The sequence below is a fragment of the Paroedura picta genome, chromosome 6, assembly GCF_049243985.1.
Source record: "Paroedura picta isolate Pp20150507F chromosome 6, Ppicta_v3.0, whole genome shotgun sequence".
Classification (NCBI taxonomy): domain Eukaryota; kingdom Metazoa; phylum Chordata; class Lepidosauria; order Squamata; family Gekkonidae; genus Paroedura; species Paroedura picta.
Window position 1 is genome coordinate 83,196,665 of NC_135374.1, and position 24,694 is coordinate 83,221,358.

Here is a 24,694-nt window from a genome sequence, read left to right on the forward strand (position 1 = left end):
TCCTGTAAGCCATTTTGGGTCCCTCTTGGAGAGGAAGGTGGGGTATAGATTAATTTTAATAGATTTTACTTCTGCAACTCAAGTAAGCAAATGCTGCCACACAGTCCATCATGGAGACTGCTGGCAGCTGTGCCAATATGAAACCTCTCACAATAGTATCCATTTCAAAATGCAAACAGATCATCAAGGTAACCTAGTGGAGTATTTGATTCAAGAAAAAAACATGCATGTGACCAAGAGAAGTTCAGTTGCTGACTGCTGGTTTTGCAAACATTAGGAGGACACCTCCAAAACCAAGTGATATGCACTCTGGCATCAGATGTGAGAAGGAATGTTTTAGGGCTGGCTGTCAGCTCCCCCCCTCCCCCCAATCCAGTATATTTACCTTCTCTAAATTTTGTTTTTTAAAGCCTTTCTCACTGTTTATTTAAACTTTGAAATCTGTTCTGATAGAGAAGGGGCAGCCATTTCATGATTGCACAAGGCTCAGCTAATCGGCCTCATGCAAATGTGAATTCTGCTCCGGAAAGATAAATTCCTCACATGCTGGGCTTTCAACACATGGATGTACTTGTCTCAGATAAGCAATGAGTACACTCCTTCAACAGGCTCACCTCTGAAACTAAGGACATTCATATGCACCCCTACACTTACATACAGGGGGAAACGGCATTTGGAAAACAAAGTTATTCTGAAGGGAAAAAACGTAAGGCATTGACAACTGAAGAGGACAATGAGGTAAGCTGAAAACCACTTAAACAAAGCTGATCCTTTAAAAATCTAAAAATTACACTCAATGTCAGAATCTCCAAAGGGAACTAGGGGCAAAACCTGCTTTAAAAGCTGTCCGGGAACCAGCAGAAGCTCTCACCGGGCAAGGCCAGGAGCCAGCAGCAGAACCGCCTCTCACACACCTCACCAGTTCTCACAGAAGCTCTGGTGATGGGTGCCCATGGTGGAGGCTGCCAGCACTGTTCACCCCATATGAAGGTGGGGAGGATGGTGATAATGGCTGGCCACCATGGCAGAGGCTGCTGGTGCTGCTCATCCAACACAGAGATGGGGAAGCCAGTGAGAATGGAGGGCTGCTGTGGCAGAGGCTGCCAGCATTCACCACCCATGCTGGTGGTGAGGAGGCATGCTGACTGCAGTGGAGGGGGGTGGGGGAAGAGGTTCTAATTGGCCCTCAGTGAGGGCCAATCAGAGTCCCCCTGGCATTTCCCAATGATGCACCAGGTCCTCTGAGTGGCCCTTGAGGGGAGGGCCCTCCCTCCTGAGGGCCAATCAGAGGGCTGGCACATCATCAGAAGCATAGAAACAATTTTATTTGTAATGACATATCCTGCTATTCTTTCCAGTGGGGACCAGTCCTCACAATGTCAGTTTGGCTGACTGGGTGTCATTGGCCCACGATCGCCCAGCAAGTTTCATGGCATCCTGGAGATCTAAACTTGAGCATCCTTGATCCAGGCCTGGTACTTAGCCGCCACTCCGCACTGGCAACATTAATTTCTGAATGATTGTTGCAGGCTGAATGAATTAATGTCCCATGCAAAGATGGCTGTCAGCCCCCTAGTCTTTCCTCTGATGAGCTTGTGTTTTGTGTCTGTGCAGAAAGTTTTTTCCCCTCCTCCTTACATGAAGGACATTCAAACATGTCCTCATCTGCAATCTGAAGGGGTTCACGCCTATCCCACTTGATTTTATTTGATGTCTGATTCATCTCTTAGTCACAGTGATGACTATATGAATGAATGATCAAGCATGCTTGGTAGAGAGTATGGGAGGTTGATGCATGAGCACCAGGGGCTGCCAGCCAAAACCTCTTAGGAGCCCACTCTTATGCAGGAAGACCAGCACAGAGAAGGTCCTTGCAAACACAAGTGCATAGGTCTGTCTTAGGACCAGAGTGCTTATTAGATAAATTACATTCCCAATGAACTGAGATGCAAACGTACAGCTCCAGGCTCCCTGGATTTATATCCTGGAGGACAGCCACTGGTCTCCCCAGCCTGTGTCTTTAAAAGCACAAGTCCCAGGACCAATTCCTTCTTAATCAGATACTTATTTAACTCCTCACCCTATGACTGAATTGCGTACTAAAGCCCTGTCAAGAATCTCATGTGACATAGAATTCTGTGTACAGAATCATGATGAACTTTATTATCCCTGGTTCACGTACTACATATACAAATGGGTAAAGCTTTATCCATTATTATTTTTTATTTATTTAATTTATTTATTTATATTTATATTTTTATACCGCCCTTCCCTACGGCTCTGGGCGGTTTACATAAAACATTTTTCAACATTCACATAGAACACTATCAAAATCAATATCAAAATCAATATAACAATAACAACAACATATCAACTGGAACAATTAGAACGGCACTTCAACAATAACTTGACAATCCCTCAGTTGGTTCGTTCCCTCAGTCTGGGGGGCACCTGTAGGTGTTATGGCTCAGTCGGCCCCACCAAATGCCTGGTGGAAGAGCTCCTTTTTGCAGGCCCTGCGGAACTGTGGAAGTTCCGGCAGGGCCCTGATCTCTTCGGGGAGCTCATTCCACCAGGTGGGGGCCAGGACCGAGAAGGCTCTGGCCCTTGTTGAGGCCAGACGTGCCTCTTTAGGGCCAGGGATCCGTAGCCAGTTGGAGGTGGCGGAGCGTAGAGCTCTTCTGGGGGTATAGGCAGGGAGGCGGTCTCTCAGATACAGTGGGCCCAGACCGCGTATGGCCTTAAAGGTGATTACCAAAACCTTAAGCTTAATCCGGAATTCAACTGGGAGCCAACCAAGTTCTTGAAGTACCGGCCGGATATGTGATCTCCATGATGTCTTAGTGAGAATCCTGGCCGCGGCATTCTGCACCAGTTGTAGTTTCCGGATCAAGGATAAGGGCAGGCCTGCATAGAGCGAGTTGCAGAAGTCCAGTCTGGAGGTGACCATCGCATGGATCACTGTGGCTAGGTGCTCTGGTTCCAGGTAGGGCGCTAGTAGTTTGGCTTGGCGGAGGTGGTAGAATGCCAGCCGTGCTACCTTCGTGACCTGGGCTTCCATTGTAAGGGAAGCATCCAGGATCACGCCTAGGTTCCTGGCGGAGTGAGTCGCTAGGAGCTGCACACCATCCAGGATGGGCAGGCGCGCTTCCTCCCATGGTCCCTTCCTACCCAAACACAGGACCTCCGTCTTTGCAGGATTGAGCTTCAGACGACTCTGCTTGATCCATTTTGTCACTGCTTCCAGGCATCTGGCTAAAGATTCTGGTGGGGAGTCAGGGCAGTCATCCATCAGGAGGAAGAGCTGGGTGTCATCTGCGTATTGGTGGCAACCCAGCCCAAACCTCCGCACCAGCTGAGCAAGAGGGCGCATGAAGATATTAAATAGGATTGGAGAGAGCACTGCTCCTTGTGGGACTCCACATGTGAGCTGGTGACGGCTAGAAACTCTCTCTCCTATTGCTACCCTCTGTCCGCGACCCTGGAGGAAGGAGATCAGCCATTTTAGGGCTATCCCCCGTATCCCAGCGTCGGCAAGGCGGTGAGCTAGGAGCTCATGATCGACTGTGTCAAACGCTGCCGACAGGTCTAATAGTATCAGCAGCACTGACCCGCCTCGGTCCAGTTGGCGGCGGAGGTCATCCGTCAGGGCGACTAGCGCTGTCTCTACCCCATGGCCAGGCCGGAAGCCCGACTGAAATGGATCGAGGGCTGAAGTTTCTTCCAGGAATGCTGATATTTGGCCTGCAGCAGCCCTTTCAACCAACTTCCCCAGAAACGCCAGATGCGAGACGGGGCGGTAGTTGTCAGGCTCCTGCGGAGCCAAGGATGGTTTTTTGAGCAACGGGCGTACCACTGCCTCTTTTAATCCCTCCGGGATTACACAGGAATAAAGAGCCTGGAGTAGCTTTCTGGTTTTCAGAGGGTTAGATCCTGATCTGCTTAGCCTCAGCAGTAGAGCTGCATTCTGTGTATACTTACCAGGGTGGGAACATCATGGTCAAGCAACAATAAATGCTGGTGTTACTTTACTGTCCGCATGTTTTAATATGGTCAACATGTTTTCAGATTTGGCTAGCTACTTATCATTATAGAATTTGGCGGATGCAACAGTGATTCACTGCATTTTCAAAAATGCTTACATTTTATATCTGTTAATTGTCTTGACGTGGTTAAACAAGAAATGAGAAGACTGAACATCGACATTTTAGGAATCAGTGAACTAAAATGGACAGGAATGGGTGAATTTAATTCAGATGACCATCAGGTATACTACTGTGGACAAGAATCTCGCAGAAGAAATGGAGTAGCCTTCATAATCAATAAGAGAGTAGGAAAAGCAGTCTTGGGATACAATCCCCAAAATGACAGAATGATCTCAGTTCAAATCCAAGGCAAACCATTCAACATCACAGTGATCCAGGTCTACGCCCCAACCACTGCTGCTGAAGAGGATGAAGTTGATCAGTTCTATGAAGCCCTACAACACCTTCTAGAAGCAACGCCCAAAAATGATGTGCTTATCATCATGGGGGATTGGAATGCTAAAGTAGGAAGCCAAAAGATAACCGGGATAACAGGCAAGTTTGGCCTTGGAGTACAAAATGAAGCAGGACACAGGCTGGTAGAATTTTGTCAAGAGAATACAATGGTCATAGCAAACACTCTTTTCCAGCAACCCAAGAGACGACTCTACACATGGACATCACCAGACGGTCAACACAGAAATCAGATTGACTATGTGCTCTGCAGCCAAAGATGGAAAAGTTCTATCCAGTCAATAAAAACAAGACCAGGAGCTGATTGTGGTTCAGATCATGAGCTTCTTGTTGCAAAATTTAGGCTTAAATTGAAGAAAGTAGGGAAAAGCACTAGGCCACTCAGGTATGAACTAAATCATATCCCCGACGAATACACAGTGGAGGTGACAAATAGATTTAAGGAATTAGATCTGATAGACAGAGTGCCTGAAGAACTATGGACGGAGGTTCGCAACATTGTACAAGAGGTAGCAACTAAAACCATCCCAAAGAAAAAGAAATGCAAGAAATCAAAATGGCTGTCTGAGGAAGCTTTACAAATAGCTAAGGAGAGAAGGGAAGTGAAAGGCAAGGGAGAAAGAGAAAGATACACCCAATTGAATGCAGAATTCCAGAGAAAAGCTAGAAGAGATAAGAATGCCTTCTTAAATGAACAGTGCAAACAAATAGAAGAAAACAATAGAATCGGGAGGACCAGAGATCTTTTCAAGAAAATTGGAGATATGAAGAGAACGTTTCATGCAAAGATGGGTATGATAAGGGACCAAAATGGTAGGGACCTCACAGAAGCAGAAGAGATTAAGCAAAGGTGGCAAAACTATACAGAAGAACTATACAAGAGCGAGCTTAACATCCCTGATGACCACAATGGGGTAGTTACTGACCTGGAGCCAGACATCCTGGAATGTGAAGTCAAATGGGCCTTAGGAAGTCTGAGCAACAATAAAGCTAGTGGTGGTGACAGCATTCCAGTTGAACTGTTCAAAATCTTAAAGGACGATGCAGTAAAAGTGCTACACTCAATATGTCAGCAAATTTGGAAAACTCAGCAATGGCCACAGGATTGGAAAAGGTCAGTTTACATTCCAATTCCAAAGAAGGGCAATGCCAAAGAATGTTCAAACTACCGCACCATTGCACTCATTTCTCATGCTAGCAAAGTTATGCTCAAAATCCTACAAGCTAGGCTCCAGCAATATGTGGACCGAGAACTTCCAGAAGTACAGGCAGGATTTCGAAGAGGCAGAGGAACTAGAGATCAAATTGCCAACATACGCTGGATCATGGAGAAAGCTAGGGAGTACCAGAAGAACGTCTACTTCTGCTTCATTGACTATGCTAAAGCCTTTGATTGTGTGGAGCACAACAAATTGTGGCAAGTTCTTAAAGAGATGGGAATACCAGAGCATCTTATTTGTCTCTTGAGAAATTTATATGCAGGTCAAGAAGCAACAGTGAGAACTGAACATGGAATCACTGACTGGTTCAAAATTGAGAAAGGAGTTCGGCAAGGCTGTATACTGTCGCCTTGCCTATTTAACTTTTATGCAGAGCACATCATGAGAAATGCGGGATTAGAGGAGTCACAAATTGGGATCAAGATTGCAGGGAGAAATATCAACAACCTCAGATATGCAGATGATACCACTCTAATGGCAGAAAGTGAAGAGGAACTAAAGAGCCTGTTGATGCGGGTGAAGGAGGAGAGTGCAAAAGTTGGCTTGAAACTCAACATCAAGAAAACAAAGATCATGGCATCCGGCCCTCTCAATTCCTGGCAAATAGAAGGGGAAGAAATGGAGATAGTGACAGATTTTATTTTCCTGGGCTCCAAGATCACTGCAGATGGGGACTGCAGCAAAGAAATTAAAAGACGCTTGCTCCTGGGGAGGAAAGCTATGGCAAATCTAGACAGCATCCTAAAAAGCAGAGACATCACCCTGCCAACAAAAGTGCGTTTAGTCAAGGCTATGGTCTTCCCAGTTGCAATGTATGGCTGCGAAAGTTGGACCATAAGGAAGGCCGAGCGTCAAAGAATTGAGGCTTTTGAACTCTGGTGCTGGAGAAGACTCTTGCGCGTCCCTTGGACTGCAAGGCGAACAAACCGGTCAGTCCTAGAGGAGATCAGCCCTGACTGCTCTTTAGAAGGCCAGATCCTGAAGATGAAACTCAAATATTTTGGCCACCTCATGAGAAGGAAGGACTCCCTGGAGAAGAGCCTAATGCTGGGAGCGATCGAGGGCAAAAGAAGAAGGGGACGACAGAGAATGAGGTGGCTGGATGGAGTCACTGAAGCAGTAGGTGCAAACTTAAATGGACTCCGGGGAATGGTAGAGGACAGGAAGGCCTGGAGGATCATTGTCCATGGGGTCGCGATGGGTCGGATACGACTTCGCACATAACAATAACAACAATAACAATTGTCTTGATTTTTACTGCGTTTTAGATGGTGTAAACCAGCCCGAGACAGGAAAAAATTTTTCACAGTCAGAGTAGTTCAGCAGTGGAATAGGCTACCTAAGGAGGTGGTGAGCTCCCCCTCACTGGCAGTCTTCAAGCAAAGGTTGGATATACACTTTTCTTGGGTGCTTTAGGATGCTTTGGGCTGATCCTGCGTTGAGCAGGGGGTTGGACTAGATGGCCTGCATGGCCCCTTCCAACTCTATGATTCTGTGATTCTGAGGACATCTGAGGGGACACTATATAAATGCCTAATCAAATAAATATCCAACAGTTACAGTTCTGTCCCATCACTCTTAAGGCAGCAATCGTAAAGGTAGTTGTGTGGAAATAATATCCATGGAATTCTGTGAGATATCCTTCTGAGTAAGCACACTTGCCCTGTAAGTATGATGCAGAAGTAACTCTCTTTGATCAAAGTGGGACTTAACTTCTGGTTATATATGCAGAGACCAGAATGCAAAGTTTGATTTCTGAATGTTTATACTGCAAATTAAATGTGAATTCCACTGCCTAAATCTTATTTAAACAAGCTTGGCCGTTTCTGCTATAATTGCCTATCTTTATGAGGAATGATTTTTAAAACCCAGTGAAATTTTAAAGAAACCACTATCGTATTTCCATTCCCTTGAACTTTTCTCTTGAAGACCTTCCAAAGCCAGTCAGATCCTTGCCAGCAGCGGGCGCTTTGTCTCCTTTCACAGGCCTCACATTGGGAGAGAAGGCCCTCACCATGGTTCTTCACCTCTTTCCTGTCCTGACCCTGTTCCTCCCAACCTGAGCTACAAGAAGAATCCCTGGTCCATGACCCATCCTGGAGCCAGCCCTTTTGCAGGCTCCACCGTTCAAGAAGTCACAGGGGACCTGAACAATTCCTGCAGGAAGAAGCTGCGGCACCCACCTCCTAGCTGTGACCCATTTCCTCTTTTCTCCAACCCAGGTGAAGGCTGCCTCCCATCAGGCAGTGGTTCTCCAGACGCTGGCAAGGGCTCAAGGGAATTGTAGTCCATGGACATCTGGAGGACCACAGGTTGACTACCCCTGTGTTAAAGGACCAGTTCCAGTCACACTACTGACCAGCAGGCTTGGTCATACAGGAGCCACATGTGCTGCTGATTTGAAGTGTGGGTGCTGAGGGCGAGTCCCTTCAGAGTCGGGGAGGGCAGGGGTCGCTCATTTCCCCAGCACGTTCCCATGTTTCTCTTTTGTTTTTCCCAGAGATGAAGGTGGGATGTGATGCTTAGGGTCCCCTCCCCTTGCTTTTCCACATTGTGTTTTAATAATGTTAGCTGTCTCAGCAGCACAGGATTATCTCCTTGATTCATAGGTCAATCTAAATTTAGACTCTTTTGTTCTCTGCGGAAATATAAATTAATCCAGAAATTAATAATTATTTATTCAAGGAAATGTGATACATCGTGTGGCAATAAGGATTCAAAAATGGGGGAAGAAATGGAAAGATGGAGTGATCTATGTAAGTGCCGGAAGAATGCTTGTTTAGGGATTATAGTATTCAGGCCCCGAGTAGCTCTTATTAAAGTTATTTAGAGGCATTTTTCATTTAACTGAATTGGGATTCATGAAATATAAGAGCTTTCGCTTTACTGTCCGTTCAGAAAAACAGTCACTTTCAATCTATTTGGAATTTGTTTGTTGGGGTTTTTTTGTCATGTTTCATCTCATAAAAGTATTGTATACATACAGATAAGCCTTTGCAATCCATAGAAGTTTCTGAGTAGTTCTAAAATGTTTATTTTTAGAAAATTCTACTCCCTCTATTTAACCAAAGTCCACACAGCCTGCGGGTTTCTCATCAAGACACAGACTGGGATCTGAGAAAGGCAGATTCCTGCAAAGACAATATCATAGTCCAAGGGTAGTCAACCTGTGGTCCTCCAGATGTTCATGGACTACAATCCCCATGAGCCCCTGCCAGCGTTTGCTTTATCCATTATTATTTTTTACACAGGAATAAAGAGCCTGGAGTAGCTTTCTGGTTTTCAGAGGGTTAGAACCTGATCTGCTTAGCCTCAGCAGTAGAGCTGCATTCTGTGTATACTTACCAGGGTGGGAACATCATGGTCAATCAACAATAAATGCTGGTGTTACTTTACTGTCCGCATGTTTTAATATGGTCAACATGTTTTCAGATTTGGCTAGCTACTTATCATTATAGAATTTGGCGGATGCAACAGTAATTCACTGCATTTTTTTAAATGCTTACATTTTATATCTGTTAATTTTATTGATTTTTGCTGGCAGGGGTTCATGGGAATTGTAGTCCATGATCATCTGGAGGACCACAGGTTGACTACCCCTGCTATAGTCCATGGCTGCAATCCTGCACAGAATTTTCAAGAGTGCAAGGGGAAGCGATCTTCTTTAACTAGTTGCTTTCCTGCAGAACTCTGATCCCACCAAGGAAAAAAATATATCCCTGGAGGTCCCCGTTCTTCCAGTAGCAGCATTGGGGATGGGGGAGGCATTTAGAAGGGTAAATTGGTGAAAATCTCCCCTCTGTGTGTTGGGGACATTCTAGTTGGGATCCAAGCCTATGCGTGAAACACAATTTTTTTTTCTTGGATCAGCAGATCTATATACGGATCATAACATGGTTTTGCAATTGTCCTCAGTTTTAGCAAGAAAATATAGTGTTAATGAAAAGAAGTCCAAAGGCTTACAGAACAAATTGCACAGTTATGTCTGTGAAATGGTTAGAAAATTGTCTAGCATGAAAAATTCCATACCCAATTATATCATCTGGTAGTCACTAATGTGTCTTCTAGTGGTAAAAAATATGGAGCAGAGTTTGGGAGGTTCATGTGATAAAAATTGTTGCTTATGGTTGGGACAGTGCTGTTGTTGGGACAGTATAATCCTCCAGAAGTACTTAACAAGCCTGAGGGCTCATGGGCGGAGGAGCATTTTTGATAGCATATAAATTATTCCAGTGACCTGCAAGAGCCCACCAATAAGTCTGTATTTGGTTGCAGTTCACTTGAAATATGTGGTGGCCTTTGGTGGTAGGGGGAGCTGTACATTTGTCAAAAGCGGAGGGGGGTGCTTGCAAGGTCTTCTGAAGGTAAAATTGCACATAAGCACTAAATAAAGAAGTTGTTATACAAATGGAGTTGTTTCCCATGTCTGTAGGCAGTGGGCTCGTGTGCCATGAGGGCATGGGCAGGCTGCGATTTAGAGTTTAGTTCAGGGCCATTTACCACTCCTAGCAACATCATGACCCCTGAAGAATAAAAATGCAAAACAGCCTCATGGAGGCCTTGTACACTGAAAACTAGTCATATGCCCACAAATTGGTTTCCCGTATTTTTAGGGGTGGGGGGAGAAAGGGAAAGAGAACACTAGCAGCCTGATAACTCAGTGTTCATTACATCTACATGGAAACAGTGCAAATAAAATCAATGGTATTGACTTTCCTTGTGTAATGGGCTCCATGAGAGAATAGGTTCGATCTATATTCTTGTTACTGTGGTGATGTGGTCGCCCTTTGAAGCCTCCACATGGTGTGGTGTTTGTATGAAGCAGCTCCCCATGCAAGTGTAGCAATATTGAGTAGACAAGCACTTAAACAAGATGACTCGCACTGGTGTGATTGAAATTGCACATGGCGGGAAGCCACTCACACAAAAAAGGGAATGGTGCCCGCATGGTTCCATTGTGAAATAACAGCCATGCTGTTCTTTGTAATGTATGAATCAGAACTGAGGCCTGATTCATACAGTATAATAACAATATGGCCGCTGCTTCTAAATTGATCCATGCGGACACCATTCCTTTTGGGTAGCCACTGCATCACTGGCTTCCTACCATGTGCATTTTCAATCAGCTTTTTATAATGTTGTCTCTGGACCTTGCATTTGAACAAGGAAGCACATGGACCAGGCTAGCTAATTCACACTTCCCCTTTCATGTTTTGGAAAGGTGTGATCACATAATGTATCTACAGAGTGATAGATAAAAAAACATGAAGATGTAAAATCGATATGTTACCTGTGGTCAGACAGATAGAGTTTGGAAAACCTGATTTGGCTGTTGAAAACAGGCAAGGACTTTAAATGTGCATTTCAAAGTGGAAAATCCTGAACAGCAGCTGGACTGAGTCACAAGTTTTCATCTTGAGGATGACCTATGCAGTATGCAGATTCTTAGTTAGAACTTTTAATTGGACTTGATTAATAAGGAGCTGCATGGTTCTCATGGAAAATTCTGCTGTGTAACAGTGGTGCTCTGTTGTAATAGATGTCAGCTGATTTGCCAGTGCTGCACCTTTTTGGAAGCCATCAAGCAACTGACAGGGTAATTAATGGCTGACATTCCAAAGAAGAAGAAAAAGAAGAGTTGTTTTTTATATCCCACTTTTCACTACCAGAAGGAATCTCCTTCCTCTCCCTGTGAGGTAAGGGGGCTGAGAGAGTTCTGACAGGATGTTCTGTGAGAACAGCTCTGACAGGACTGTGACTATCCCAAGGACACCTGGCTGGTTGCATGTGGAGAAGCAGGGAATCAAACCTGTCTCTACAGATTAGAAGCTGCCACTCTTAATGACTACACCAAGCAAGCGATTGCCAGTTCTGCAAACCCTCTTTCTTTTTCAGTATCTAAACTAGCCTGTATTCAGTTTAGCACTTAGATCTGGCCACACAGATGAGATCCATATATGGAGGCCAGGTCTCCCATTATAGCGTCCATAAATAGCAGGAGACATCCTAGTTCAACCCCCACCCCCCACCCCAAAAATCTCTGCTGCTGTTCAGTAAGGCAGCAGGGAGAAACGGGGGGAGGTGATTCAACATCTCACTAATCTAATGTAAAATGTCATTTCTGGCACACAGCCAGAAATGACATTGTCATATCAGGGCAGGTGAATCCTAGAGCATCGTCCCCATGCAGTGACATCAATTCTGGTTTTGTGCCACATGCGATGTCACATGTTGGCACAATTTTGAATAATTTGTCCTTGTAACGCAAATTCTCCCACTACACTGCCAGGTAGGGCCAGCAACCATAGATCTAGGAGGCCTTACTACTTCTCAAATGAAAGTCTGTTAACTTGTGCACAAAAATGTCCACAACAGTCCACAGCTGCACTGCAACCAGCAATTTACAATGCTGCCTTTTGTTGTTCATTAATTCGGATTGTTGATTCCTTGTTTGCTTTTGCAGCATGGGAGTTGGTTTGGAAACACTAACTGACTTGAGTCTAGTTTTTACTATTCCTTCAATCAACTCACTGAAAAGAATAACATTAGGGCACAATTTGAGTCTGAATCAGAGTAAGATATTGGAACCTGCAGGTAGGAAGATAAGCAGTAACATAATAGGTCACTGAGATTGTAGCATTAAAGTCAATGGCAAATCTCTGACCCCACAATGTAATACACAAAGGGGCCACAAGGACAAGGTGACAAAGGGGCCACAAGGACCAAGGTGATCCACTTTTGGAGGGACATCTGGAGGCACCTGGCAAATTGTACTTATGTTGAAATTAAAAAAAATATATTACAATACTATTTTTGGGTTCTATGCGTTCTATGAAAAAAAAATTGTTGCTCCATATAGACCACATTTTTAATCAAGAACCCCCTCCTCCAGTCAATGGTGTCCCACTTTACCAATGTTAAAATCTGGTCACCTTACACAAGGACTCACAGAGGATGGGAAATCCCACTTCCCTGCTAAAGCTCCTTCCTCATGTGGCCTCCTTGCCTCTGGTTCCCCATCATTTACTTTGGCTCCCTCCTTCTTACAGTCGCTGCTTTTAGCCCTAGCTCTTCTGTCCCTCTTCTTGCAACCCCCATGTTCCATTTCCCTTCCACTCATTCCACTATCCTCTCCCCTCTCCTTTCTCCTTTCCTCAGTTCTACCCCTTCAAGTCTGGGCCTAGGGCACAGAATTTCCGCTATGAATTTGTGTGTCTGCAGCAACCCAAAATGCTACATCAAAGTCCATTAGTTTCCTATGGTGTCTACACATGCACTTTCGCCCCTCCCTTTGTTGCAGTAAGCCCATTTTGATTTTTAATTTCATACAAACCTATTATGTGGGTTTCTGAACTACTTCTATATGACTGGATCAAGGGGGGGTGGGCTATAAATATAAATAAAATATAAATATAAATAAATAGTGGAGTCACCCATCACTATTATATGTGTGTGTATGCAGGCATATATATGCTCCTGCCATAACAACTGCAAATAAAAATTAATTATTAGACTAGATAGATGCTGCACAAAGCCTCAGCAGGTTATTCCTATTTACTCCATTAGGTGGCGATGTTTGATAAGAGTCAATCAATGGAGACAACCACGCACTCTAGAAAAACAGCCTATTAGACAGTGTTTTCCTTATGGTGCATTAACTTGGTGTTCTCTGAAAAGCTTGATGGTATCCAAGTCCTGTATCTTTCCTGCAGACTGTTGTGCTACCAATTTTTCATCCACTTCTTGTGGCTTGAGCCGTGCAACAATGCTCACTGCATACAAAGCAGTGGGCTGTAGTCGACAAAACCTTACGTGAGAATAACAGGTTTTAATCCTTTAAGATGCTTCACGTCTCCTGTTTATTTCTTGCTGCAATCTACTAAAACAGCAACCCCTGTAGAATTTTTATCATGCAACAAAGGCCCATTCAGATGTCGCAGTGAGAGAATGACAGACATTTCTGGATAGATAAGCACAGGAAAAGCAGACAGACTCTCATAAAAAATTCACAAGCAAAAAAGAGAAGTCAGAACAGCCTTTGGCAAAAAAAAAGGATTATACAAATATGCTATAAAGTTATTAGAGCTGTTATAACAGACTCATCAAAGGTGATTTCTTTTTTTAAAAAAACTGTGTTTAACATCTGCAATGAGTAATGTTTTAGTGCTCTTGGAAGACTGTTATCACAGGAAAAGAAAATATTAAACTGTTGTTGATGCTGTCAAATAATAGGCAAACTTTAAAAGACCCCGGGGGTGTACACTTCTCAGATTCCCAAAAGGGAGGGAGTGGAATCGCAGAGCAGAACCCAGTAACCTATATTAAATTATCTCAATATGGTTAACCAGGTGACTCAACAAATCAGGTGCGTTTGCCAGTTAGACCAAACACTGCTGCATCAGGTCCAGTTAAGCAAACAGCTTCTCCCAGCCATGAGTTTGGGCACTAACAAGATGGAATCCATTTAGTTCGTTGCTTTGTTCCCCACCTTTCTTTCCAATAGGGATCCAAAGCAGCTTGCAGTGTTATTCTGGCATCCATGTTATCCTCACAACAGCCCTGGGAGGTCGGGTTAGACAGAGAGGCTGTGACAGGCCCAAGGTCACCCAAGGAGCTTGGGTGGGGATTTGAGCCTGGGTCTCCCAGACACTAATCCAACCCTCTTAACTGAGCGTTTTGAAAAGCAAAAAGAAAAGAGATATTTTCTGACTACTTCAAACAAGTGATCATTGTGACAAATCTCATTTAAATACTTTACGGTGCGATAATACCTACTCACTAAAAATATTCCTAACTTTCTAATCCCAGAAGAGGACTTTTTCATCCGTTTTTAAAAATCTGGCTCCGTCTAGATTCTTAAGGCTTTGAAACTGCCAGGTCTAATAGTCTGACCGGCACCTGTGTCGCTTCCCATCTTCCTCTTTGAAGTTACAGTCAATTGACCTTAGTTCTCAGAGAGAGAGAGAAGCCTCCATGATTTTTTGCCAGGTCTCAGCTTGAAACCTGGTTTGATTTGACAAGAAACTGCAAAAATGCCAAGTCTCATGGCAAAAAGTCCCCCAGATCAATCCTGAAAATAATTAACTTGTTCAATAGCTTTATAATTCTTTCTTAACTTTACTGAGGGTTTGTGCCAGGGGCGAAAACTTTGTGGGAAGGGGAATGAGCTCTTTCCCCCATTGGGATTTCCCAGCAGGGTAATCGCATATCCAGAAAAAGGTATTGGGAGTGGGGAAAACAAATAAGTACAGTGGTGGTGAGCACATCATTGTTTATTTGCTTTCTTGTGTATTGATACTTTATCATTTATTTGCTCATTTTCGACTTGAGAGTCAAGGTAGGTTAAATGGCATAAAGCAAGGTAATCGAACAGCATGAGAGACCTAATAAAGAATAAGGAGATTTCCCAGAAATATAAGTGATCACTAGACTAGAGAGATCACTTCACCTGGAGAAAATGGCTCTGGAGAGAATAGACTCCATGGCAGGCTTTCTCAAACAGGGGTGCATGAAACCCTGGAGTTTCTTGACGGCCCTGGAAGAGTTTCCCAAATGGGTGGTAGTTAATTAATTTTTATCTTTTTAAAAAATTGTAAAACATTTATCAGGTGATATGGCCATATATATGTTGCTCCGTCTCCCCCTCCCCAAATGGCCAATGATGGGCCTGGGTGGGTGTGTACACAGCTATGCTTCCCAACCATATTCTGCACAATTGCACCACTTCTGGGGGTTCTCAAAGCCTGTAAAACGTTCAGGGACTTCTCAATGGTAAAAAATAAAAAGTTGAGAAAGGCTGCTCTGTGGTATTATATCTGATTAATGTCCCTCCTCTACCTTCCCCGGCTCCATCCCCCAAATCTCCAGGAATTTCCAGACCAGAGTGGCCAGTTCTAGCAAACGTCCGCACACACACAGCTCCAGCCTGCCTGACATACAGGAGGAAGCTGGCTTTTTTGCTTCAGGCAGACGGGAAGGAAGCTGGAGCGGTTCCCCTCTAAAGAGACAGAGAGTGATTTCCCCCTCTCTTGCTGAAGCCAGTTAAAAAGAAGGCAAACTTTGTTCCCAGCACCACTTCATCTTCACCATTTTACAATGGTCTTTAAAATGCTGTGATGCCCCAGTCTGCTGTGGGCTTGTGATGCAGAACTCTCCCCACCCTCAAATGATCAGTGAGGCCCCACCCCTTTGTGTGTCTCTGTGGCAACGGGGTCCTGCAGTGGGGTCAGTTTCCTGGGTGGAACCAATTCCTCCCCCCCCCACCCTGCTGCCATGTAGCATTATGAAACTGTTCAAGCTGTTATGTTCTCAAGTTTAGTCAGTCCTGTTTGTCCTTGTAGCAACTTAGCAAGTTCATAGGAGGCACAGGGCTGGGTTTATTTGCTTTACTAAAGATGAGAGGGAGGAGACCTTCAGAGGGTAATACTGTCTGTGGGAGGCGGGAATTTTTCTAGAAACTAGCAGTGCCTTGCTTTGGAGAGGCGAGGTCAAGGCTCTTCTTAGGCTAACAAGTGGCCAAAACCACGGACATCAGACTGATCCACATGCCTATCTATCCTCACAGGGGCTTGCAAAACCATGTAATTTCGTCAGCAAATGCAAGTCTTCCTGAGTGCAAACTCTCATTTCCACAATGTGTCCAGGTCACCAGGTGAGCTTGATGTTTTTTGTCTAAACTTGCCTATCTAGCCTACCATCCTGCCTCCAGCATTGGTGAATCCTCCGCCCTACCTGGATGAAACCACCTTTTGATATTTTTGAGATATTTCTTGATTTGAAGTGAGTCATGCTGACTAGAGCCCTTGTCTTGGACTTTGAAACCCTTTTGGACTCAGTCTTGTTGGGTCACATAAGGTTCCTGAACCAATGCTTATAAATGTAAATATTAGTTGAGCCTCAATGTTCTCTCAGTGTATATTCCTGCAATTTTTTTGTACTAAATCACTTTTCTTATATTTTGAGATATTCTTGCACTTGGAAGCTTCAGTCTGAAACAAGTACTCTAGGCTGCATTGGCTACAACTACCAAAACAATTGTTTTCTGGAACAAACAGAAAATCTTAGAACCCGTGATCTTAGAACCCAGGAGGTATAGTCCTTTGGTCTCTGGCTGACAGGGTAGTAAGGCTACTGGTGGCAGTGACACCTTGAGGTCTGAGGTAGGTTCAGCCTTTTTTGTTATTTTGTCTTACCCAACCAGCTCCCTTAAACTCTTTAAGTTAAACAGGACTTTGGCTTTTAGGTCCTACTTGAATTGGCCATGTGTGCGTGTGTGTTTGTGTTTGAATAGGCAAATTAATGGATAGGAGTTACACCAATCTCTTGCAACTAAAATCATCAGAACATGAATTTCACAGGTCATTCTGCAAAGACTGTTCTAGACTCTTTAGCAAAATATGATAATAGGGCTGGGGTACTATTTTGGACTTCCAAATCAGGCATAATTTATTCTGGAAGAGATTAGTGAAACTTCCAGCTAAGCATGTTTATTTTCATCTCTATACAATTTATCTACGTATAACTACAGGCCTTCAAAGATCAATTACCTCCAATTATCCTACTGTGCAATAAATGTAATGTTGTTACTGAGTTGCTATGAGAAATTCCAAGATCTTTTTCTCAGCTAATGTAGCTGTTGCACGTATGCTATGTTTTCATATTCAACTCATGACCACCTATTTCTGATGAAAGAAATAGTGCAAAATAACAGAGTAAACACTTTATTGCAACAAACAAACAGATAAATAAAGGTATGAGCATGTTTGGTGGACCATTTCAGCAGAGTTCCTAGAAGACGTTATACCTTAATTAGAGGGAGTGACTAACTTAATTTAATCACTTTGGCTGTGAGAAAAGCCTATTAGCTTTACCTTTGCTTTATGCAAATATAACGCTTTCATAATAGACTATTTTCGGCAGAGCTTAGTCTCTCTGGATTTAATTTAGCTTGGGTGAGAAAAATCTGATCATTTCATGACCATTGGCACAGGGTGTTTGGGAATGCTTTTATTTTCATTTTAAGTAGGATGAGGCTTGCTCCAGTTTTGCAACAAAGCCTTTTGTAATCATGAAGATATTTCCAGCAGTGTCTTTGCTCCATTTTTAGTTCTATCGTTCTCCTCCCTTGCTTTGCACTCACCGTAAACACATGTTAAGTTACAGGTTACTGTGAATAACATTGCAGGCAGATCCACTCTCTTGTTTTGTCTGCCATGCTTCATTTTTATAGGACCACAAAGCTAAATACTGGCTTTTGCCAATCTGAATGCACCCCTACCAAATATTCCAACTTCTGCAAGTGAAGCTTTCAGCAAAACAGTACTGAATATCCAGTGCATCTCATAGATTCAGGTAAGTAGCTGTGTTGGTCTGAAGGAGTAGAATCCCGTAGCACCTTGTAATGTAAATTTATATCATCCCAATGTCCCAATGTCATTTCCAGTGCAAAGTACAATTACCGTAGAATTTCATTCGAATTCTAGAGCATTGGTGTTATTTCCAAGTTGGCACTGGAAGGAATGTTGCGCTGTTGGAACACCAGTTATTTCCCCTCCATTTTGCCATCACCGCCTTAATGAGTGGCAACAGGGTCTGGGGCTACCCCAGTGGGAGTCTCGGCAGTCCAAGTGGGTCCCAGCCTTGAACTGCACACCTCCTGGTGTACTCCCACATGCGGGTTATACTTGTCTCCAACACCGTTCTCCTAGGTCTCAATATATAGCAACTGCTCAGACACAGGCTTTTGTGATGCTGGGACCCGTCCTGGGGAATGGGCTGCCAGAATGGGTACAAAGGATGCGCTCACTGGCTACATTTAGGAAGACATGTGAAGCAGCTGTATATCAGAGGGCATTTGGGGGAGGGTAAATTGTCTCATCAAATCTATCTCCTTGTTTGTCAGTCTCTTTTTTTGTTGTTAATTGACTCACATGTTTTGTAGTTGCACTGTAGTTGATCCAAGGAAATAAGGTGGGATAGAAATCTTTTATTTAAATAAGTCATCTCTTACACTCAGAAAGCTCTGCCACAACAAAGTTTTGTGGGACCTCAGACTATCAATTGGCCTCGCAAACTTACCCCCATCCTACTTAGTCTACTTCCTGTTCATCGGTAAGCCTAGTGATTCATCACACAGAATTCCCCAGGCTTGCTGATGGGCCTGAATTGAGGAATGGAATGGAATGAGCTGAATGTAGCACATACAGGTGAGGGGTCACTTGGCTGGCGATCAGAAATTGTGGGATAGGAATTCACCACTTCATTTCTGCAAATCATGTTCCTGAAGCATTTCCACTCATGTAAGGCTCAAAATGCACATTTAGGAGGGCAAGACATTTGAAGCCCCTCTGGAGGGAGGAGGATCTATTTAGAGAGAGTACTGTTTGAAGCGGGGAAAATTATGGACTTTGGTTATCATTTTTACATTCAAACATCTTCTCCTTCAAAACTGCTTTTTAAAAGATGCTCCAAACGCTTAATGAGGTTGTTTGTACACAGCACAATTCTGTCTTTTCAAAATAACAAAAAAGGCTGAACCTACCTCTAGCCTTGTTGTCCTCAATCTTCTGCCAAGGCTGCCTGGGTATTTCTGCTGCCCGTGAGCTGCTGATGCCATCTCTCCAAGAGCAGTCTGATAACCTTCAGCAGCTTGCCTCCAGTGTTGCCTAGTTTCATTCATTCCCTGTCATGTGCCTGTCAGAGTGGACCAGAGATGGATGCCATGATCATGTTTTGGAGCATGAAACCCAGATGTGGTTATTAAGGGTACATTCAGGCCAGCATTGTTTGTCACCTTTAATGTCATACGACTTTGTACGTGCGAGTCTTCTGCAAGAAAAAAAATATCAAGCAGGAACAAGGGCACGTTCTAGGATATAATGATTATTCCCCCTCCACATGAGACAAATTATGCAAATCTTGCCAAAACAAAACTTCCTAGAGTGTTTGTTCCCCCACTTTACAAATGGAGGCAATAAAATGTGTTATTTACCTGAATGTAGAGTGCTTGTACCTTACAAACCACACAGGAATCTTGTAGATTTCACATGTGGCAGGGATTTGCAATTATCAGTGGTTCTATAACCATTACCTCTGTATTGTATGACTTTAAAGTGAAATTTGCATGTTGCATTTACCAGCCCTCTGTAGTTCTTTTGTACATGGGCATCTTCCAAGAGTGAAATGGCAGGTCCCTGGGACGGTTTCAGCACAGGAAAACAGTTCAGGAGGGGGTGTCTGTGCCTCCTCTCTCCCAGTGTTGTGGTTCTGATCCAAATCAGACCTGTATGTACCTGGGAAGCTCTGAACATGCCTCTTCACTGGACCCGGGGGCATTCCTGGGGGAAATGTAATATATATTTAAGCACTATAGTATAAACAAGAATAAATATGTTTGTGTTATAGGAATACCGTGTTATGTAAGCCGGCCCTGTGTGATAGCTGGAAGCATATAGATATGTGTCCATGGCTTTCTCATATAGGTTGATATTTGTATACCCATCACATAGTTGCACTGTGGCATCCTTCTGTGTGGACTTGTTCAAGCAAAGATGTGGTGAAAGGTATCCCAGGTACAGCTAGAAGTTCCAGATAATCCCCTTGGCTCCTGTTACCTTGTTCTCAAAGATACCAAAAAGTGTCTTTCTACTAAATTAGTAGACTACAGACCAACAGATTAGCTCTATTTTTATAAAATATTGATCTATTCCTATTCTTCCTTAACTTCTCTGTTCTGATAAGAGATTTTAAGTCTTGCACATCTTTCTAATGGTTGTTCCCTAATGGTTTCTTTACTAACGGTAAATTAGACCAGCTTTGATTAATCAGCTTTACATATTAGCTATTTAACTTGTATTCTCTGTTGTTGCAACCTGCTACAGTTACCCCATATGGCTCTGACAGCATTTTATTAAATTTCTCATATGAGTGAACTACTCAGATTAAATAGGTACACTCTAGAGAAGGTGGTCACTTGCTCTATAAATGTTTGATGTCTGTCTCTTTAATAGGAAATGACACTATTTTTCCTTTGTGTTTTATTCTACTTTTTCTGTTCCCCGCCTAATTCTACTCAAGCATTGACTTCATCTTTAACTAGTTCACTGTTGTGTCCTCTGTTTCATTATGAATTTACCACCTGTTTAAGAAAATCCAATTTGAATTTATTTCTATAATGTTGAATGGTAAAAACTGTTGTGGTATGTGTGTATGTATGTGTGTATGTATGTGTGTGTGTATGTATGTATGTATGTATGTATGTATGTATGTATTCATTCATTCATTCATTCATTCATTCATTCATTCATTCATTCATTCATTCATCCATCCATCATATTTAGCGTTCTAACACTGAGTGGGATTACTGGTTCAGCCCAGGCTGGTCAGCAGTAGGTGTCCAGATTTTCCTGTGATACTGCCTATGGGTCATTAAAAAGACCACTGAAGCTGCCAAGAGCTGAATCTGGTACCTTCTGCTTATATAACATGAAACACACAATGCTTGTGGGGCTTTTCTCCTGAGCAGGTATGGAAGGAATAGGCCTTGGAAGGTCGAAAGCGAGAGGATAATGCAAGTGGATTGACTTGCAGCTACATTAAAGTAAGGAAAAAGAACAACTGAAAATATCTTTTAAAACTGCTAAAATAACAAAAGAGATAGTAATTGAATGTACCACTCCCTGTCCTAGATGGTACACACATAAAGGCTGGTAGGGTAGCTGTCCCCAACCCCTTGTCCAGGGACCAGGACAGGTCCATGGATCAGTCAGTACTGGTCTGTGGCTCCTCCTCGTCCTCCTCCCCAGGTGCTGCCTCGGGGGCTGCCCTGCCACTCTGCCGCTGGCTCACCTTTGGTGCTTTCTGGCGGCCGTCATGGCTGGGGCTCCCCCCTTGGCATGGCACTGCGCAGCTGCTGCTGGCAGCGCCCCCCAGTGGGTGGCGGGAAATCAGGGGCACTGGCAGGAAAGCAAGCAGAGCAGGGGCTCAGGCGGCAGTGACGTCCCTCGGCAAAAGACTACCCCCCCTGGGCCTCAGTAAAATTGTTAAGCGTTGAACGGTCCCCAGTGATAAAAAGGTTGGGGACCACTGTGGTAGGGAATTCACTCCACACTCAAGTGCCATATTTGTTGGGAATAATATAGCATAGTTGGTCAAGATCTGAAAAAATAGTTGCCTGGCATGTGTTAAATAAACCATTGTTATAATTTGTTTTGAAGCACAACTACAGGGATATCTTGTACTATATGAATACTTTTTCTGCACAAAGACACAGTGAGTGGTGTTAGTCAGTCAAGCTATCTGTACAGGTGAATTCAACTGATTTTTTTGGGGGGGGAATTCTAGGAATAGAAATATATCAATGAGTGACCTGCAAGAACTCATGCAGGACATCTTATTTCTTCTCCCCCATTATTTCCATTTTCCCTTTCCTAAAAACCCCCATAGCATCTTTCCTTGTCCTGTTCTTTTCTCCTTCCTCTCCACCAGCCAACCTATCTTTATATGCCCCCTGTTAGCCTCTCCTTAGGAAAAGTCTGGCCCAGTTGTGTAATACCAACTGCCAGGCTGGACTGAGTTACATGGAGCTGGTCAGAATGGGCCAAGTTGCCTAGCAGGGAACCTGAAATGGCTTGTGAGGAGTACTTCACTTTCTCCTGTATTGCTCTACCCATACTAGTTCTTCTTTCTCTCCTCCTGCTAGCCCCCATATTAACTTTTTCTGTTTTCTTCTACATTAAGAGATATTGATGGGTGATGTCACAATTCCCAGCACGTATGCATATCATATTGAGGGTGGGAATGGAGAGAATGGCATACATGTGAAGGAATGCACTAGCAGAATGTGAAATATTCTTTTGAAAACTTCTGTTTTACAACTTTGATGAATGAACTCTCACAGGTCCAACTGAAGTTATTAAAATGTCATACATTGAAATAATTGCTGTGGTTCTGGCAAATGACTGTGTATTTAAAAAATTCTGAAATGAATTTTACTTCAGTCAGTCTTATCTAGAATAAAATACTGAACCATTACTGAGCCCAAGATGCATGCCCTTAATGCTTGGCTATCACAAGTTGCAGTGTATTTGCAGCCATCTTTCTCTTGCAAAAAAAAAATTGGCAAGGAGTCTCTGGCATGGTAGAAATGATGGTTTTAGTCCATCGTTACAGGTGCTCTGCTCCAAACACATGAGAATTAATGTACCATCTGTGCTCACTGCATGCCAGTTAAAACAATTTTTCCTACCTCACTTAACATCCCTAAGAGATTCTCATTTTCACAGAAGAAACTGGCACACAATCATGAGAGCTATCTTGCTATACATTTAACTGTGTGATGGTTAATTACAAAGAGGTTGTTGTCATTGTGACACATTCACATTTATTAAAGAGGCTCAGTTAAGGAGGACTTCATAGCACTGAAAGAAAAGGAACCATGGAAAAGCTAAATAGAAAAAGCAAAATCCAAATTCAACTGGAAAACAACTAAATTATTGGAATCCAGCACCTGCATTGGGTTTTAAACAAAATTGGAGCAGGTAGACAAGGAGAACTAACCTGTTTCCGCACCTCACCACCCACCCATTTTCTTTCTGTACAGTACTTAGTAATTTGAAGCATACTTTGTATTGGCCAGGTTCTGAAATGGAATGGTAGTTGAGCTAGAGAAAAACATTCTAAAGGAATTGGAAGACAGCAAGATAAGGCAACAGAATTTAGCTCCCCTCATGCTTACACTATTTTGGTTTGTATCCTCCCTCCTCAAAACAAAAGAGAAAAGACTCCTCCTCCTTGAAGCTCCTGGGAAAGGAGAGAAACCCTGCTGGTACGTCATGTTTCTTTATGCTCCCTCTGAAAGAGAGAATTTGAATTGGCAAGGAAATATGGATGGCTCCTCTTATTTGCCCAAAGCATAGGGAAGGATCCCTTGAGAGACAGATAAAAACTTTGAGAAATGCATCTCCATTAAGTTGGATGGTGAAGATTATGCTAGTAGCCCATGAAACCAATCAAAATGAGTATAGGATTGATTCCCTAATTTGACTCACTCTAATCGCAACATTAAACACTCAACAATTATAATATTTATAAGAAAGAAATCAAGATATGACTGTTTTACATACTTCTAACAGCCACCTCTCTCTTTCTGTCTTTCCAAGCCACAACTACATGTGTTTCCATTTTAATCATGGTACCCATGAACCCTTTCAATCTGGCTTCAAGCATGCTTTGGGGACTGAGGTAGCACTGGTTACTCCAGTGGATGATCTCTCTATATAAATGGATAGTAGAAAAGCCTTACTGACTCCTTCTATGCCTGCCTGCAGCTTTTGATTGCTGTTTGTGGGTACTTCATTTATAGTGGAGGCCTAGCAAGTTTTCATGGCAGAGTTCTGAAGCTCTGACCATGAGGTTGGGAGTTCGATCCCAGCAGCCGGCTCAAGGTTGACTCAGCCTTCCATCCTTCCAAGGTTGGTAAAATGAGTACCCAGCTTGCTGGGGATTAAAATGGTAATGACTGGGGAAGGGAATGGCAAACCACCCTGTACTGAATCTGCCAAGAAAACGCTAGAGGGTGTCACCCCAAGGGTTAGATGTGACTCGGTGCTTGCACAGGGGATACCTTTACCTTTTTATATGCCATTAAATATGCCTCTTTTGGTCCTCAAGCAGTGCATAGATATGATCCAATGGCTGAAAAAACTGAATCCAGACAAATCAGATATGATGATCTAGAGGGGCATAATTTTTCATGATTGGATAGAAACAAATCATCTATGGTAGATCAGACTGAGCATTTATGAGTAGTCTACGCTCAACTTCATTGATGGAAAACAGGTTGGTGTGTTTACAATTTTTATATCAGATACTTCTTATATATGCTTTTAATCTGTAAATTATTCTTTCTGGACTCAGTTGACATGCTGACCTATGCTTTTGTAAATTTCAAACTAGATTACCGTAATCTAGTCCATA

The 24,694-nt window shown here is 43.3% G+C and overlaps 1 protein-coding gene and 1 long non-coding RNA gene across 2 annotated transcripts in view; one reads left to right on the top strand and one right to left on the bottom strand.

The window, feature by feature from the left end:
* The window catches only part of LOC143840168 (uncharacterized), a 75,412-nt gene extending 68,457 nt beyond the window's left edge, over positions 1-6,955 (bottom strand). The window contains exon 1 of the long non-coding RNA XR_013232055.1: positions 6,851-6,955. This is a non-coding gene — a long non-coding RNA (uncharacterized LOC143840168). The remainder of the gene's footprint in view (positions 1-6,850) is intronic.
* Positions 6,956-8,116: 1,161 nt separating this feature from the next.
* DHRSX (dehydrogenase/reductase X-linked) overlaps positions 8,117-24,694 on the top strand; it is a 176,890-nt gene continuing 160,312 nt past the window's right edge. Inside the window, exon 1 of the mRNA XM_077343330.1 lies at positions 8,117-8,138. The gene's annotated coding sequence lies outside the window, so the exon portion shown is untranslated. The remainder of the gene's footprint in view (positions 8,139-24,694) is intronic.